General features: G+C 37.0%; 1 long non-coding RNA gene across 1 annotated transcript in view; it reads right to left on the reverse strand.

Annotated features, from left to right (window-relative positions):
* LOC133240681 (uncharacterized) overlaps window positions 1-17,133 on the reverse strand; it is a 45,672-nt gene extending 28,539 nt beyond the window's left edge. Inside the window, exon 1 of the long non-coding RNA XR_009734296.1 lies at window positions 16,881-17,133. This is a non-coding gene — a long non-coding RNA (uncharacterized LOC133240681). The remainder of the gene's footprint in view (window positions 1-16,880) is intronic.
* Window positions 17,134-17,489: the final 356 nt, after the last annotated feature.

Genomic DNA, 17,489 nt, shown 5'->3' on the forward strand with positions numbered 1-17,489 from the left:
GAATATTGACAAGATACTGTCAATATTTCATATTACTAAACAATAAAAAAAAAAAAAAAACTTGGATGGCTATTCTTTGCCTTCATCTTTAGGCCCCAAAGAGTTATTAGCTAGGGAAAAGTACTCCATGCCAGTTCCCCTGAAGGACACAAAAGCTATGGACATCTTTTCTTTTTGGTTGAGAGTTAAGCTTGCCTAAACTAATTTCCAGTACATTGGGCTTCTGTATTGTAAACATTGGTTTATCTTCCAAATGTAAGAACACCTACAGGCAGAAGTAATCTTCAGGCTACCTTATCACAACTGCAACAGGAGAGGGGAAAAAAAAAAAACTGTAAAAGTAAGAACACTTAGAACTCCATTAATATGGCTCCTAAAATCCCACCCATGTAGCTTGCTGATTGGGAATCTTTCAGAACTTCCATTTCCCCTTGATTCACCTATAGAACTTCTTGAGGATGGAATGAAGTGACCTCCCCCAAGAGGTTAGCTGGTTACCTACAACCCAAAATCCTTCTTTCTTATTATTTTTATATTTTTTTCCAAAAGGATGTTGTTAGAATTTATTGCTTTATACTGTGTTTCCAGCATTGTTTAATCATTTTCTGACACTAGATCTGCATTATGCTGATATACACAATTTCTACACATGAAAATTCAGTAATTAAACTTCTTTTCTTTAGCCTAAGGATACTTGATTCTCCCAGTCACTCCTCCAAGCTCATCAACAAATCTGACCACCTTAAATGGACAAATGATAGTTTCTGAAATTTGGTTTCCTCCAAGCTGGAATCCAAATCGAGAAAGGAGAACATCAAGGCTGTATTTGTCACCCTGCTTTTTTAACTTATATGCAGAGTACATCATACAAAATGCAGGGCTGGATGAAGAACAAGCTGAAATCAAGACTGCCAGGAGAAATATCAATAACCTCAGATGTGAAGATGACACCACTCTTATAGCAAAAAGTGAAGAAGAACTAAAGAGCCTTTTGATAAAAAGTGAATGAAGAGAGTGAAAATTTTGGCTTAAAACTCAAGATGCAAAAGACTAAGATCATGGTATCTGGTCCCATCACTTCATGGCAAATAGATGGGGAAACAATGGAAATAGTGACACTTTTTTTTCTTGGGTTCCAAAATTTCTGCAGATGGTGACTGCAGCCATGAAATTCAAAGATGCTTGTTCCTTGGAAGAAAAGCTTTAATCAACCTAGACAGCATATTAAAAAGCAGAGGTATTACTTTGCCAACAAAGGTCGGTCTAGTCAAAGCTATGGTTTTTCCTTTTCCCAGTAGTCATGTATGGATGTGAGAGTTGAACTATAAAGAAAGAAAGCTGAGTGACGAAGAATTGAGGCTTTTGAACTGTGGTGTTGGAGAAGACTCTTGAGAGTCTCTTGGACTGCAAAGAAATAAAACCAGTCAATCCTAAAGGAAATCAGTTCTGAATGTTCATTGGAAGGACTGAAGCTGAAGCTGAAAATCCAACACATTGGCCACCTGATGTGAAGAACTGACTCCTTGGAAAATACCCTGATGCTGGGAAAGATTGAAGGCAGGAGGAGAAGGGGATGACAGAGGATGAGATGGTTGGATGGCATCCCTGACTCAATGGACATGAGTTTGAGAAAGCTCCAGGAATTGGTGAAGGACAGGGAAGCCTGGTGTGCTAAAGTCCATGGGGTTGCAAAGAGTAAGACACGACTGAGCACCTGAACTGAACTGAAGCTGGAATCAAGATTGCCAGGAGAAATATCAGTAACTTCAGATACACAGATGACACCACCCTTATGGCAGAAAGCAAAGAAGGACTAAAGAGCCTCTTGTTGAACTGAAAGAGAGTGAAAATTTTGGCTTAAAACTCAACATTCAAAAGACTAAGATCATGGCATTTGGTCCCATCACTTCGTGGCAAATAGATGGGGAAACAATGGAAACAGTGACACTTTTTTTTCTTGGGTTCCAAAATCACTGTAGATGGTGACTGCAGCCATGAAATTTAAAGATGCTTGCTCCTTGGAAGAAAAGTTGTGACCAACCTAGACAGGACATTAAAAAGCAGAGACATTACTTTGCCGACAAAGGTCCATCTAGTCAAAGCTATGATTTTTCTAGTAGTAATGTATGGATGTGAGAGTTGGACTGTAAAGAAAGCTGAGTGTTGAAGAATTGATGCTTTTGAACTGTGGTGTTGGAGAAGACTCTTGAGAGTCCCTGGGACTGCAAGGAAACCAAACCAGTCAATCCTAAAGGAAATCAGTCCTGAACATTCATTGGAAGGACTGATGCTGAGGCTGAAACTCCAATAGTTTGGCCAGCTGATGCAAATAACTGACTCCTTGGAAAGGACCCTGAAGCTGGGAAAGATTGAAGGCAGGAGGAGAAGGGCATGACAGAGGATGAGATGATTGGATGGCATAACTGACTCGACGGATGTGAGTTTGAGCAAGCTCTGGGAGTTGGTGATGGACAAGGAAGCCTGGTGTACTGCACTCCCTGGGGCCACAAAGAGTCAGACACGACTGAGTGACTGAACTGAACAAAATGTGAAAGTATATGTGCTCTTTTATCATTTTTTGATACAAATCATCCATTTGTATTTAAATATTAAATAGATATTTGCAGCCTGTTTAAATACATAAGCCAACTTAGAATGTAGGAAATGTGTTAAAATTTTTAAGATAGGGCAAACTGGTAAATAAGTAATAAATAGTTGATATCAAAGGACTATACATGGAACTAGTCTATATACTTAATGAGAATTCCTTTGACTAACATTTTTTCTTTCATTTTTATTAATTTTATTGGAGAATAGTTGCTTTTGGCTAATCTTCATTGAATTTTCTTTTCACTCTCTAGGCTACAATTTTCTTTAAAATCTACACTAAGGAAAGAATTGCTTGCATTGTCTGCTTAAAATGAAAAATTCCCTTGTTAAATACCAGTGTTTTCTGCTGCTTTTGCAATTTTGGATATGATTTAAAGAATTCATATACTTTAACTTGTGTATGGGCAGCCTGTGGCAATAAATCTAGTGAACAAGCAGCTGCTTGTGCTGGTCAGTATAGAAACTGTTCAAATCATGTTTTCTTAACTGTTGCCTTGATATGATAGCTTCGATGCACTATGGAATTCTATGTGTATCAGTAGAACATTCAATTTTTCCTGCTTTACTAAGAAATTTGCAGCTTGTTCTCATAGCTAACGAGAGATCATAGAGCTGTCTGATTCTGGGGAAGCAACAGTAGGAGTTAACAGTTAATACTGCATGCAGAAAATTGTCCTTCAACTAAGCGAGGCAGAAAGAAACTGAAGTTCAGGTTTCCAAATGCATAGAGGATAACACTTAATGTCACGTCAAGGGTACAACCTCTGCTAATGTAGATTACAGCCTCTCCAAAAGACTAAAAGCTTTTAAGGAAATTATAAATATTTCTTTTCACCACTGCTGAGTCTGGGCAAAAATCTTTCTTAGTCATATTCTCTTAGTTGAATCTCAGATAAGATTTATTTATTGATAATTGCTGCCACAGTAGTAATTATGGTTAAAAGTTCTAAGTCTTGAAATAAAAAAACAGCACATATTTCTTAATTTTCTGTTGATTAACGGAAAAAATCCTTTATTCTCATTTTCTTCAAATTTGGCTTTTATTTATTAGCTGTGTGACCCTGAGCATGATTTTTATACTTGTTGAGGCTAAATTATATCATCACTCAAAACATTTAAAGATCACTTATGTGGAATAATTTAGAAAATATCTAATATACCCAGCAAAGTGTCAGACACATAGTAAGTACTATTAGAATTTGTTATTGATATTCATTTGCCAGTATATTTGTTATCTACCCAATCTTAACTAGAATATAATTTTAGTCATCTTATCTCCACAAAAAGAGATTACACAACCAAGGCTATTTGGATGAATCGAGATAGTTCTTGAACAGTCATCTACTGAGCTATTCTGTCTCAGCTTTCTGACTTGTATTCCATTTATGTTTTAATGACTAGACCCCTGGAATGAGCTCCTTGGAATTTTGACTGTGCACACAGATCACATGAAGATGTACTAGGACCCAGGTTCCTGCATTTCTGAAAACTTCTGAGTGATGCCAATGCTGTTTATTCATGGAGATGGTGTGAATGTCCCATATCTGTGTTGTATAGTACATCAGCCACTGAGTACTTACATGTGGCAAGAGCTACTGAGGAACCGCATCTTTATTTTATTTATTTTTAAAACATTCAAATTCACCTATAGCTAGCGGCTGCTGTACTGGACAAGAGCAGCTGTAGTTAACTTGGCTGATTCTCTCCCTTGTATTACCAGGCTATGGGTAGGTTCTGTTCTGAAACAAATAACCTTTGTTACAATCCTCCTAAGGATTGTCACTGCCCTGAGATTCCTGGTCTTTTGTTTCATCTAAAAGATCAGACATGCTAGAATATAACTAAGATTGGTATTAGGCCACCTAACTGGCTCCCAACTCTATAAGTTCTCTGAGTGTCCTGAATGAACACATTGTCTGTTTTTCCAAGAGTTGTTTGATGGTCAGTATTCCTGAAGGCTGAGTTGATGTGATATTCAGCAGTGAAGAGTATTTTTATTTTTATTTGTTTAACAATTTACTACTTTTCTCATTTTACATCCAACTTACAGTTATGTTTCTCTTTAATTCATTTACCTAATAGTTCAGTTTTTTCAGTGAGGTGCTTACTGTTGCTAATGGACAGATGTTTAAAGAGACATGGAGTTAAGTTGGAAGGCATTGCACTACGATGATACAATCTGAAGGATTTGATATATTAAACTCATATCTTTTTCTCATGATTACCAAAACAAAGGAATGTAAAAATAACATGTTTATACAGAATTTTGGACTTTTTACTTTTACTTATTTTTATTTATTTCATTGGGGTTTAGCCTCTATTCAAAGGCTTCATTCATCCTTTCATCCTATTAGTTTGTATTTCCTCTTTTTTCACTTCTTTGCTTTTGATTTCCAAAGTGCCTAACACTGGAGATGTGAAAACTCTAAGCAGAACTCTACAAAAAGCTTACTAGATAAATATACTGACATTTAACACAGCTAAATTAAATATTAAATATGGGGCTTCCCTGGTGGCTTAGCAGTAAAGCATCTGCCTACATTGAGGGAGACATGGGTTCAATCCCAGGGTCAGGAGGATCCCCTGGAGCAGGGCATGGCAACCCATTCCAGTATTCTTTCCTGGAGAATCACATGGATAGAGGAGCCTGGTAGGCTACAGTCCATAGGGTTGCGAAGAGTTGGACACGACTGAAGCATTCTAGCAGGCTGGCATACATATATTTAAATACTTTTGTATATTACACACATACACACACCCATACACATACATAACTATATGTACACACACACACAGACACACAGACACACATATATATATATTCTAGTAAAAGAGCATTACCGGAACAATACAGTTGACTTGGTAAATATTTAATGTAAAGCAATTATTAAAATGAAACTTTGGGGAAAATTCTGTCAAGATTCTCTATTACATTACCTAAGTTGGCTTTCCCAAGTAAAATGGTCTAGTCCTGAACAATACTTCAGTTGTAAAAGACATTTCTTCTAATGTTATTTAAGTTATTTGATGTTTAAGTGATTTTGCTTTACTTTTGAATCAAATAAATTATTAGGACTTTTATTTTCCTGATTCTTATTTTACCTTTGAAATGGGAAACACCTTATGTAAATATAACAAGTGTTTATGGTTCTTTTTTAGCTACGGATTAGAGAATCTGAGTAAATTTCAGCAGTGATAATTAGTATAATCATATTTTGACTCTGTTTCTTACATTTTTTTTTCTCAGACATTCCTGGAAATTCTCTTATTAATGAATGAAATTCACTGGAAAATAACATTTAGCAAAAGAATAGGAAAATGGATTGTGTTTAGTGTGATAAAACTAAGAATTAAAGGAAATGTTTGAAAATTAAGAGAGACCAGAATATTAAAGAAAAAAAAAAAAGGTCCAAAGATGTTGATCCGAGATACATGAAAGGTAAAATGCCATCGTAGCTTGGGTAGGGGGAGACTTTTTCTATTTTATTTTTAAGAATAAAATATTACAACTAGAAAACAAGAGTAATCCTATGCACTATAGAAGTAAAAGCTTTCACCAAAGCTTTTGATGAAAATGTGACTGAAATGTATGTAGTTCTAGTCTTTTACAGATGAAGAAATTGTCGTGGGGCAGACACTGACTCATGCTAACCTCCCTGCACGCGTGCTTAGTCTCTCAGTCATGTCTAATTCTTTGTGACCCTTTGGACTGTAGCCCACCAGGCTCCTCTGTCCATGGGATTTTTCAGGCAAGAATACTGGAGTGGGTTGCCATTTCCTCCCCCAGGGGATCTTCCTGACCCAAGGATTGAACCCGCTTCTCTTTTTCTCTTCTGTGTCCTTCATTGCAGGTGGATTCTTTACCTGCTGAGCTATCAGGTAAGCCCACTAACCTCCCTACAGAAGGCCAGAGCCATGAGAAGAACTCAGGTCCCTGATTCTTCTGTCACCAAAGGCATTGTTGAGGGGAAATTAGTTTGCATCTTCCTAAGTCTCACTCCAACACTTGAGACCTTGGAGCCATTTCCTATTGATTCCCACATTGTGTTCTTCTTGGTCTGAAATGTTCACCTGCCTTTTCACTGAACTTCATATTATTTCATTAGCTCATTTTTCCCTTTCAATCTACTTCAATCTCATCCCACTCTGTCCTTCCATCTCATTACTTTTCAGATTGGTTTGATACAAATATCAATTTCTTTTTTTTTTAATATAAATTTATTTATTTTAATTAGAGGCTAATTACTTTACAATATTGTATTGGTTTTGCCATACATTTACATTAATCCATCAAATATCAATTTCTTCATCATCTACTTACCCATTTTTCAAAATTAAAAAAATAATTCTAGTATACCTAGAGGTATAGAGGATAATATGAACAATTATGTAGCTACTCAGTTTAAAAAAACAATGAAACAAAGCAACATACGGCTAACATATCCTCATCATAATAGATAGGATGATGATCTGGGCTTTTCTTCAGCGAAGTATTGTCAGATTACTCTAGAGAGAATTAGCATATGTGTGTGTGTGTATATATATATATATATAGCATTGCCATTTCCTCCTCCAGGGGATCTTCCTAACCCAGGGATCAAACCTGCATCTCCTGTGGCTCCTGAACTGCAAGTGGATTCTTTACCATTGAGCCATTGGTAAAGATATTACATATATATATATATAACACATATACATTTTTTATCATATTATTAGTATACTAGCATATCAGTATATTAATATATAAGTATATTATATATATATAGGGCTTCCCCAGTGGCTCAGATGGTAAAGAATCCACCTGCAATGCGGGGGAACTGGGTTTGATCCCTGGTTTGGGAAGCTCCCCTGGAGGAGAGCATGGCAACCCACTCTAGTATTCTTGCCTGGAGAATCCCATGGACAGAGGAATGTGGCAGGCTATAGTCCATGGGGTCGCAAAGAGTCGGACACAGCTGAGCAACTAAGCACACACACGTGCATACACACACACACACACACACACACACATTATATATAATTAGAAACAGAGAGACAGAGATAGATTTATTTTAAGGAATTGGCTCAAGATATTATGAAGGCTAGCAAATCCGAAATCTGCAGGATGGCCTGGGAGGCTGGAGACCCAGAGAAGAGCAGTGCTGTAGTTAAGTCTAAACGCCTTTGCTGGCAGCTTCCTCTTGCCCATGGGAAGGTCAGTCTTTTGTTCTATTCAAGCCTTTAACTCATTGTATAAGGCCTATCCACATTATGGTGGAAAATCTGCTTTTAAATTAGTCCACCAAATAAAATGTTAGTTTCATCTAAAACATCCTCACAGACATATCTGAATAATGAAAAATGTTTGACTAGCTATGGCCCAGCAAAATTGACACATAAAATTAAGCCTCACAGTGGGATACCTAAATATAAGTAACAAACAGTAAGTATTCTTTCTTTTACTGAAGTTATTCCAGGGGAAAGCTCTCTAATCTTTTGCCTGAAGACAGTTAGCAAGTGTCCCTTTAGTCTGGGAGCTAATCAAGGGCTGGGGAACATGCTGTCACCAATATTGCATAGAATTTCTGGGTATCTCCCTGTTTTTCGTGCAGCCCTTCATGCACACTCTCTGCGTGTGTTATCTCTGGAGACTTTCAGTTCAGTTTCTCCAAAGGATTAAAGATGGTCTCTGCTAGGGTGTAAAAAGGAATTTGAAACTTTGGCTGGTCCTTTATACAGAAGTCTAATCAATTATCTTATTTTCAGTGCCACAGTTCCCCTATCCCTTCTAGGGTAACTAGATGTCCCTATTCCTGATCATTTCCTAGATTCATAGTATGGATTAGTTTGCTTCTCTTTATATTGCCTTCTGCAAGCCCTTAGATTTCAGCTTTTTTTTTTTTTTTTTTACAGTTAACTTAGTTGCCTTCTTTTGCCAGCTGTCTAATCTTCAAAAATTTGTTCACAAACCTTGTCCATCCACATTGTTTCTGTTTTCTTTACTTTCACGTATTTATACTTTTAAAAAACAGCTTTATGAAGATATAATTCATATACCATGCAATTCATTCATTGGGTTAATAGCTATACCTTTTAAAAATTATTTTTTGGAAATAATGGGAAAAAGTTCCCATGATTTTTTTGCTTTGGCCTTTTAAAACATTGTGTGTAGATATTTTAATTGAAATTTAATTAGCCTATCATAAAATTCACCCTTTAAACCATTCAGAGGTCTATTGTACAGTCCAAAAGTTGTGCAATCATCACCACTACCCAGAGTATTTTCCATTACCCTCAAAAAGAAACCTTATACCTATTATCTGTCACTCTCCATTTCTGCCTTCCTCTGGCCCCTGGACACCAGTAAACTACTTTCTGTCTCTATGGATTTTCCTGTTCTGGACATTCAATATAAATGACAACATACAATATGTGGCCTTTATGTCTGGATTCTTTATTTTAGCAGTGTATTTTCAAGGTTCACCCATGTTGTAGCATATCAATACTTCACTCCTTTTTATGAATGAGTAATACTCCATTATATAGATATAGCATGTATCATTTATCCATTTATCCTTTTTGGGTAGTTTCCATATTTGGTTATTATGAATAATATCGCTCTAACATCGTATACAAGTTTTTTGTGCAAATATATGTTTATTTATCTTGGATTCATATTTGAGTGTGAAATTGCTAAGTCACATGGTTATTTTGTTGTTAACCTTTGAGGAATTGCCAAACTGCTTTTCAAAGTTGCTACAATAACTTACATTCCTACCATCAGTTTCTCAGGACCAACTTGTCCATATCCTCCTCAACACTTGCTATTTTCCATTTCTGATTATAGCTATTGTAGCAGCTATAAAATACCTCATTTTGGTTTTTATTTTAATTTACCTAGTGACTAATAATGTTGAGCATCTGCTCATGGCCATTGTATAAAATCTTTGGGAAAATTTCTAATCAAATCTTTGTCTATTTGTAATCTAGTTTTCTCTTTAACACTGAGTTATGAGATTTTTTTATATTCTGAATATTAGACCCTTATCAGATACATGATTTGCAAATATATTCTCTTTCTCTGTGTGTCATCTTTTCACTTTCTTGAGAGTGTCCTGTGAAGCACACTTTTTTTTTAATTTGAAAATATCCAATTTATATTTTATTCTTGATTGCCTGTGCTTTGATGTCATATTTAAGAAATCATTGCCTAATTTAAACTCACAAATATTTATACTTATTTTCCCTTCTAATAATTTTATTGTTTTACCCCCTACATTTATGTCTTCAATCAATTTTGAGTTAATTCTTATATGAGGTAGGCCAGAGATTCAATGCTCAATGCTATTATAAGTAAAAATAAGGTATTTTCTGGTTTGGGTATTAAGACAAAATCAGCCTCCTAGAATAAATTATGACAAGTTCCCTGCTCTTCTTTTTTTTTTCTTTTTGGAATATTTTAAGACCAATTGGTATAATTCTTTTTTAAACATTTGTAGAATTCCAGAGAATGTATTCAGTCCTGACCTCTTCATTGTTGGAAGTTTTTGTTTGCTGCCCAGTAGAATACTTGTTATAGCTACTTGGATTTTTCGTGTCTTCTTGAATCAATTTTGGTAGTTTGTGTCTCTCCAGGAATTTACTTATTATATCCAGGTTAACTACTCTTTCTTTATAATTCATTTTTTTCCCTTTAAGGTTGGTTATAATCTCCCTCTTTCATTTCTCATCATAATAATTGGTATCTCTTCACTTTTTCCTTTTTTAGTTAGTCTAACTAAAGTTTATCCACCATTCATTCTTTCAACGGGACACTTTCCTTTAAAACAAAAATTTCTCTAAATTTGTGAGTCTGTTTCTATTTTGTAAATAAGTTCATTTGTATCATTTCTTTGAGAGAGCACATATAAGTGATATCATTGATACCTGTCTTTGTCTAAGGGACTAACATGTACACACTGCTATATTTAAAAGAGATAACCAATATAGACCTATGCCTAACTCAAGGAACTCTGATTCATACTTTGTAATAACAGAAATGGGAAACTAATTTGAAAACGAATAGATACATGCATATATATAACTGAATTAATTTGTTGAACATCTGAAACTAACAAAACATTGTTAATCAAATATACTTCAATATAAAATTAAAATTAAAGAAAAAGACTTTTTTTCCTCTATTTTTTAATTTCCTATTTCATTAATTTCTGTTCTATTTTTATTGTTTCCTTCTTTCTGCTTGGTTTGGAATTTATTTGCTTTTCTGTTTCAATCTTTTTAAGGTGGAAATTCAACTTCTTTTCTTGAGGAACTTAATGTTTTGATATACGCATTTACAGATGTTAATTTCCTTCTAAATCCTGTTTCACTCCATCTCATAAGTTTTGTGTAGTTTTAGAATAAGCTTTGCCTCTGTTTTCATTTTCATTAATCTCAAGATATTTTCAATTTTTTTTTCTTTGATTCATTGGCTATTTAGGAGGATATATTTAATTTACACTAAATATTGTAAGTTCTCAACTTTTTTTCTATTATTGATTTCAAACTTTGTTCAGATCAGATCAGATCAGTCACTCAGTCATATCCGACTCTTTGCGACCCCATGAATTGCAGCATGCCAGGCCTCCCTGTCCATCATCAACTCCCATAATTCACTGAAACTGACGTCCATTGAGTCAGTGATGCCATCCAGCCATCTCATCCTCTGTCGTCCCCTTCTCCTCCTGCCCCCAAGCCCTCCCAGCATCAGAGTCTTTTCCAATGAGTCAACTCTTCCCATGAGGTGGCCAAAGAACTGGAGTTTCAGCTTTAGCATCATTCCTTCCAAAGAAATCCCAGGGCTGATCTCCTTCAGAATGGACTGGTTGGATCTCCTTGCAGTCCAAGGGACTCTCAAGAGTCTTCTCAAACACCACAGTTCAAAAGCATCAATTCTTTGGTGCTCAGCTCTCTTCACAGTCCAACTCTCACATCCATACATGATCACAGGAAAAACCACAGCCTTGACTAGATGGACCTTTGTTGGGAAAGTAATGTCTCTGCTTTTGAATATGCTATCTAGGTTGGTCATAAGTTTCCTTCCAAGGAGTAAGTGTCTTTTAATTTCATGGCTGCAGTCACCATCTGCAGTGATTTTGGAGCCCAGAAAAATAAAGTCTGACACTGTTTCCACTGTTTCCCCATCTATTTCCCATGAAATGATGGGACCAGATGCTATGATCTTAGTTTTCTGAATGTTGAGCTTTAAGCCAACTTCTTCACTCTCCACTTTCACCTTCATCAAGAGGCTTTTGAGTTCCTCTTCACTTTCTGCCCTAAGGGTAGTGTCATCTGCATATCTGAGGTTATTGATATTTCTCCCAGCAATCTTGATTCCAGCTTGTGCTTCTTTCAGTCCAGCGTTTCTCATGAGGTACTCTGCATATAAGTTAAATAAGCAGGGTGACAATTTACAGCTTTGATGTACTACTTTTCCTATTTGGAACCAGTCTGTTGTTCCATGTCCAGTTCTAACTGTTGCTTCCTGACCTGCATATAGGTTTCTCAAGAGGCAGGTCAGGTGGTCTGGTATTCCCATCTCTTTCAGAATTTTCCACACTTTCTTGTAATCCACACAGTCAAAGGCTTTGGCATAGTCAATAAAGCAGAAATAGATGTTTTTCTGGAACTCTCTTGCTTTTTCCATGATCCAGAGGATGTTGGCAATTTGATCTCTGGTTCCTCTGCCTTTTCTAAAAGCAGCTTGAACATCAGGAAGTTCACGGTTCACATATTGCTGAAGCCTGGCTTGGAGAATTTTGAGCATTACTTTACTAGTGTGTGAGATGAGTGCAATTGTGCGGTAGTTTGAGCATTCTTTGGCATTGCCTTTCTTTGGGATTGGAATGAAAACTGACCTTTTCCAGTCCTGTGGCCACTGCTGAGTTTTCCAAATTTGCTGACATATTGAGTGCAGCACTTTCATAGCATCATCTTTCAGGATTTGGAATACACTGTGATTAAAGTATACAATTTGTATAATTTTTATACTCAATTTACTGAGGCATAATATCCTTTCAAAAGGCTCTGCCCCTTTCCCTCCTTTCTCTCCTTCTGGGAATCCCATTGTGTAACTGAAAACTGAAAATGTGCTCTTACACATATCTGAGACTCTGGCAAATTTCCTTCATCATATTTTGTTTCGATTCCTCAGACAGGATAATCTCAAATGGGCTACATTCGAGTTCCTCAATTCTTTCTTTTACCCAACATGCTCTTGGGCCCCTCTAGTGAATGTTTTTACTTCAGCTATCATACTTTGAAATTAAAAATTTCTACTATATATATATATATATATATATATACACACTCAAAAATATATTCATACATATATATATTAAATATTATTAAAACACAAAAATACATACGTATATGTGTATGTCTATATGTAATTTTTGTGTTTTAATAATATTTAATGATATTCTCTATTTGATATCCCAATGTCTAGGCATCCTTAAGAGTCATATCTATTTATTGATTTTTCCCCCCTATATATGGATAACATGTTTATCCATTTATCTGCATGTCTCTATTTTTCTTGTTGTTGTTGTGGTTAACTGGAAATTTAAAAATAATACAGTGTGGTAACTCTAGAAACCAAATTCTCCCTTTTCCAGAGTCTGCTGTTATTGCTATCTTTTTTTTTTTTATCGGTAGGGACTTCTGAATTAACTCTGTAAATTCAGTATTTTTTCTTGTATGTGATCACTGATATCTCTACTCTGTTAACTTTACTTTGGCTTGGCTAATGTTTGAACAGATATTTCCTTAAATGTCATGAACCAACAAATCTCCCAGTCTTTGCTGAGTGGCTTTGTGTTTATGTCCAGGCCTGTTTTCAGCACACCATAAAGCAGTTAACTCTTCTGCATTTTCCTTCATTGCATGCTTATGTAGAGCTTCAAAGTTAGCTAGATATGACAGCTTAGGTTCTCCCAAGTCTTGCCTGGGCAAGTACATCTGTGTATGGTCTCCTAGGTTCTCAGAATATGGCACAACTTTTCAGAAATATTATGGACATCTCATTCCTCAGCTTTCTTTTTGATCTTTTTGATTGGTCTGTTGTCTGCATCAGCCATTATCCTATGTTATGCCAAGGGGTATGAAGTAAAGACACTTGCCTGTAATTGCTTTTGACAAACATCCCCTAGGTGAAGAATTTTTTGCTCCGAGTGAGCTCCAAATTAGGTCAATACAGGCAATCTTGTAAGTGGGATCTTCTAGGGAACTATCAGCAAATTAAATAATGACAGTTCTTTGGTAATGAGGCTTTGAAAGTAATGCAGTCCTGTTCTGCTCCCTCCAATGGCTACCAGGCTGCACTGGGATTGCTATTTTTCAAGGCTGCCACAGAGCTGGAGAGCAAGGAATGGGAATCGGACAAGTTAAAATGCCCCAAAAGCTGTGCTTAACTGAGAGTCAACTGATTTTCTTGAATAAATTTTGCATGGATTGCTGCAAATCTTTGGTTGATTTTCAGAGTTCTGAAATAAACAATATTTATATTCAAAAAATTTTTTGTTTTGCAGAAGCTCATTTTCAAAGGCCTTTACCTTACCATTTTATGGTAATGTCATTGTCATTGGGTTTTGATGATAGAACTTGAGACATTTAGGAAATTATGCTGAAAGTGTAACCTGTAAAGTATACCTTACATGATAAGGCCTATGACTAGCTAACCATGTCATATGATGTGCCCTGATATAATGGATGCATACTTTAGTTCAAATTTTTGTTTTTATCTATGCTTTAATCAACTCACATAACTGTACTTCCTCCTCTGATTGGGTGATGTGACACAATTTCATATTTAGGTATGACTAACATGTACCATATTGCTGGAGACTTGAGAAATACAAACTTTATGCTCACAGGACTAGGAAACTCAACTTTCTCCCCAGTTGGCCCAAGGTTCAGAGAGGTAGTAATGAAAAATGATTCAGTTTGAAAAATACCTGGAGATATTTTCTGTGTTCAAAGGTCAATTCTGTTAGAGGAAAATAACCAGCTATTAGCTTTATCTTTGATACTAAAAAATTAGCACACTGTCCTTTAAATGTATTAACCTATAGAAGAATACTGCCCAATGAGCTATAAGAAGAAAATTATTAATGTGGTTATGATTACTTTGCCCTAAATGGGCCATAAATAATGAATTCCTTCAGAGGCAACATTAACTGGAATGGTAGCCTTAACTTTTATTACATTCTAGACTCTCTGGCCTGTGGATCTCTAATTATACTTTAGTTTATGGGGCCTGGGTGATAATAGTACCCTCACAAGGTGAAAGGCCATAGTTACTGCTCCTTTCAGGGACAGTGTGCAGGGAAAAAAAAAATCTATGTCATTCCCGAATATTTCTACAAGCGTGATGTGTATTCAAACCATGCTCAGGTAATAGGTTGATGGCAGTTATTTATGTAGGAGACACAGGAGACCTGGGTTCCATTCCCGGGTCAGGAAGATCCCCTGGAGAAGGGCATGGCACTCTACTCCAGTATTCTTGCCTGGAGAATCCCATGGACTGAGGAACCTGAAAGGCTACAGTCCAAAGGGTCACAAAGAGTAGGACACAGCTGAGTAGCTAGGCACCCACACACGACACTTATTTAATGCCTTTCTCTGTTTGTTTTTGTGGCTTTGCTACTGCTATTATCTCTAACCCTGAGTAGCAGTAACCATTTTCTTTAGCCGCACAAAAGGTTTATATTAATTTATGATTTCTTTGCACAAGGTTTCCTTGAGTTGCCTGTGCTATGAATTGCTATTATTTTCCCTGTGAGTGTAGAATGTTATGACAGGCCAAGCATAAAATGTGCACTTATGTATCCTGGCTTGACTAGTACCACTTCTAGTGGCTTCCAACTGGATCAGCTCTCTGACACCCTTTCTGTTTTTCCATTTTATTTGCTTACTACTGAAGTTCTATGTATCCTGGAAACAAACCAGGAAGCCTGTGCCACCAGTAGCCTAGAAGATCCACAAACCCTGATTTATGAGTTCCTATCATCTCTCCTCAATCCTCCTGCCATGAGAGATAAGGCTTCCTTAGCTGGATGGAATCTGCCTGACACTGTGTCCCTTTGACCCTGCTTCAAGTTCCTATGGGCTTCCTTGATGGCTCAGCAGGTAAAGAACCTTTCTGCAATGCAGGAGGCACAGGTTGATCCCTGGGTAAAGAAGATCCCTTGGAGGATAACATGGCAACCCAATCCAGTATTCTTGCCTGGAGAATCCCATGGACAGAGGAGCCAGGCAGGCTACAATCCACAAGGTTGCAAAGAGTCAGACACGACTGAGCGACTAAGCACACACACAAAGGTTCCTATGAAAGCATCCCTTGGCAAGATCAGGGATGCTCCTAGGTGCCTTCCCAGGGTACTTAGTGAATTTTACTTACAATAGTTTGTCATATCTTCTCCTCCAACTTTCAGAGTTGAAACGAGTTTACAAACACATTTGCTATGCCAAATGTCCATGGACTGTATAGTCCATGGGGTCGCAAAGAGTCAGACACAACTGAGCGAATTTCACTTCACTTCACTTCATGCCAAATTTATCGAGTAACATCTTATTCCTGATCAGAAGCTCCTTGGTAGTACTGGGACTTTGGTTTGAATCAGTAGCATAAGGTTTCTAGTAAGCCTGTTTCACAGTCTACCACCATGGGGGTCAAGCATACGCAGATCCCTATGAATCCTTTCGCAGAACATAATGATATTCTCTTTTTAATTGTTTCCCTGTCATCAACAGAGAGGCAAAAGTAATAAATCTATTAACAAGGGCTGAACCATAGCCATGCAGAGCTATAACAGATAGCATCTGCCTACAGGCAGAAACCTGGCTGTAATCCTAGAATTCAGGTGGCACAACTCCCTGAGATCAGCAGACAATTCAAAGTCATTATGTAAGGCTCAGTCCCATATTTCTTTGTACTTTTGGCATGGAAAACTCAAACACCAATACAGCACCTCAGAGAGAACTGACTTGACCCAGGAAAGCTTCTGAGTCATCTGAACAGAAGGCATATATGGCTTCATACACTCCAGCCACTGGGGTGCTAGCATGTGCCTTAGTCTGAGAGGGCACAACTAAATATCACAGACTGGGTGGTTTAAACAACAGACATTAATTTCTCGCAACTCTGGAGGCTAAAAGTTTAACATCCAGGAATTGGCAGGATTGGTTTCTTCTGAGGTTTCTGATTTTGGCTTGTAGATGGCTATCTTCTCCCTGTATATTCAAATTACCTTTTTTTTCTGTAGGTATGTAGGTCCAGAGGTCTTCTTCTTCCAAGGACACCAGTAGGATTGGATTAGGACCCATCGTTACAACCTTGTTGTTGTTGTTCAGTTGCTAAGTTCTGTCTGACTCTTTGTGACCTCACGGACTGCAGAACTCCAGGCTTCCATGTCCTTCACTACATCCCGGAGTTTGCTCAAATTCATGTCCATTGAGTTGGTGATTCTATCTAACCATCTCAGCCTCTGCCAGCTCTCCTCCTTTTGACTTCAATCTTTCCCAGCATCAGGGTCTTTTCCAATGAGTTAACTCTTCTCAAAAGGTGGCCAGAATATTGGAGCTTCAGCTTCAACATCATTACTTTCAATGAATAGTCAAGGTTGACTTCCTTTAGGATTGACTTGTTTGATATCCTTACAGGCCAAGGGACTCTCAAAAGTCTTCTCCAGCACCACAATTCAAAAACATCAGTTCTTCAGTGCTCAGCCTTCTTTATGGCCCAACTCTCATATCCATACATAACTACTGGAAAAACTACAGCTATTACTATACAGATCTTTGTTGACAAAGTGATGTCTGGTTTTTAATACACCATTTAGGTTTGTCATAGCTTTCCT

Source organism: Bos javanicus, chromosome 28 (genome assembly GCF_032452875.1).
Source record: "Bos javanicus breed banteng chromosome 28, ARS-OSU_banteng_1.0, whole genome shotgun sequence".
Taxonomy (NCBI): domain Eukaryota; kingdom Metazoa; phylum Chordata; class Mammalia; order Artiodactyla; family Bovidae; genus Bos; species Bos javanicus.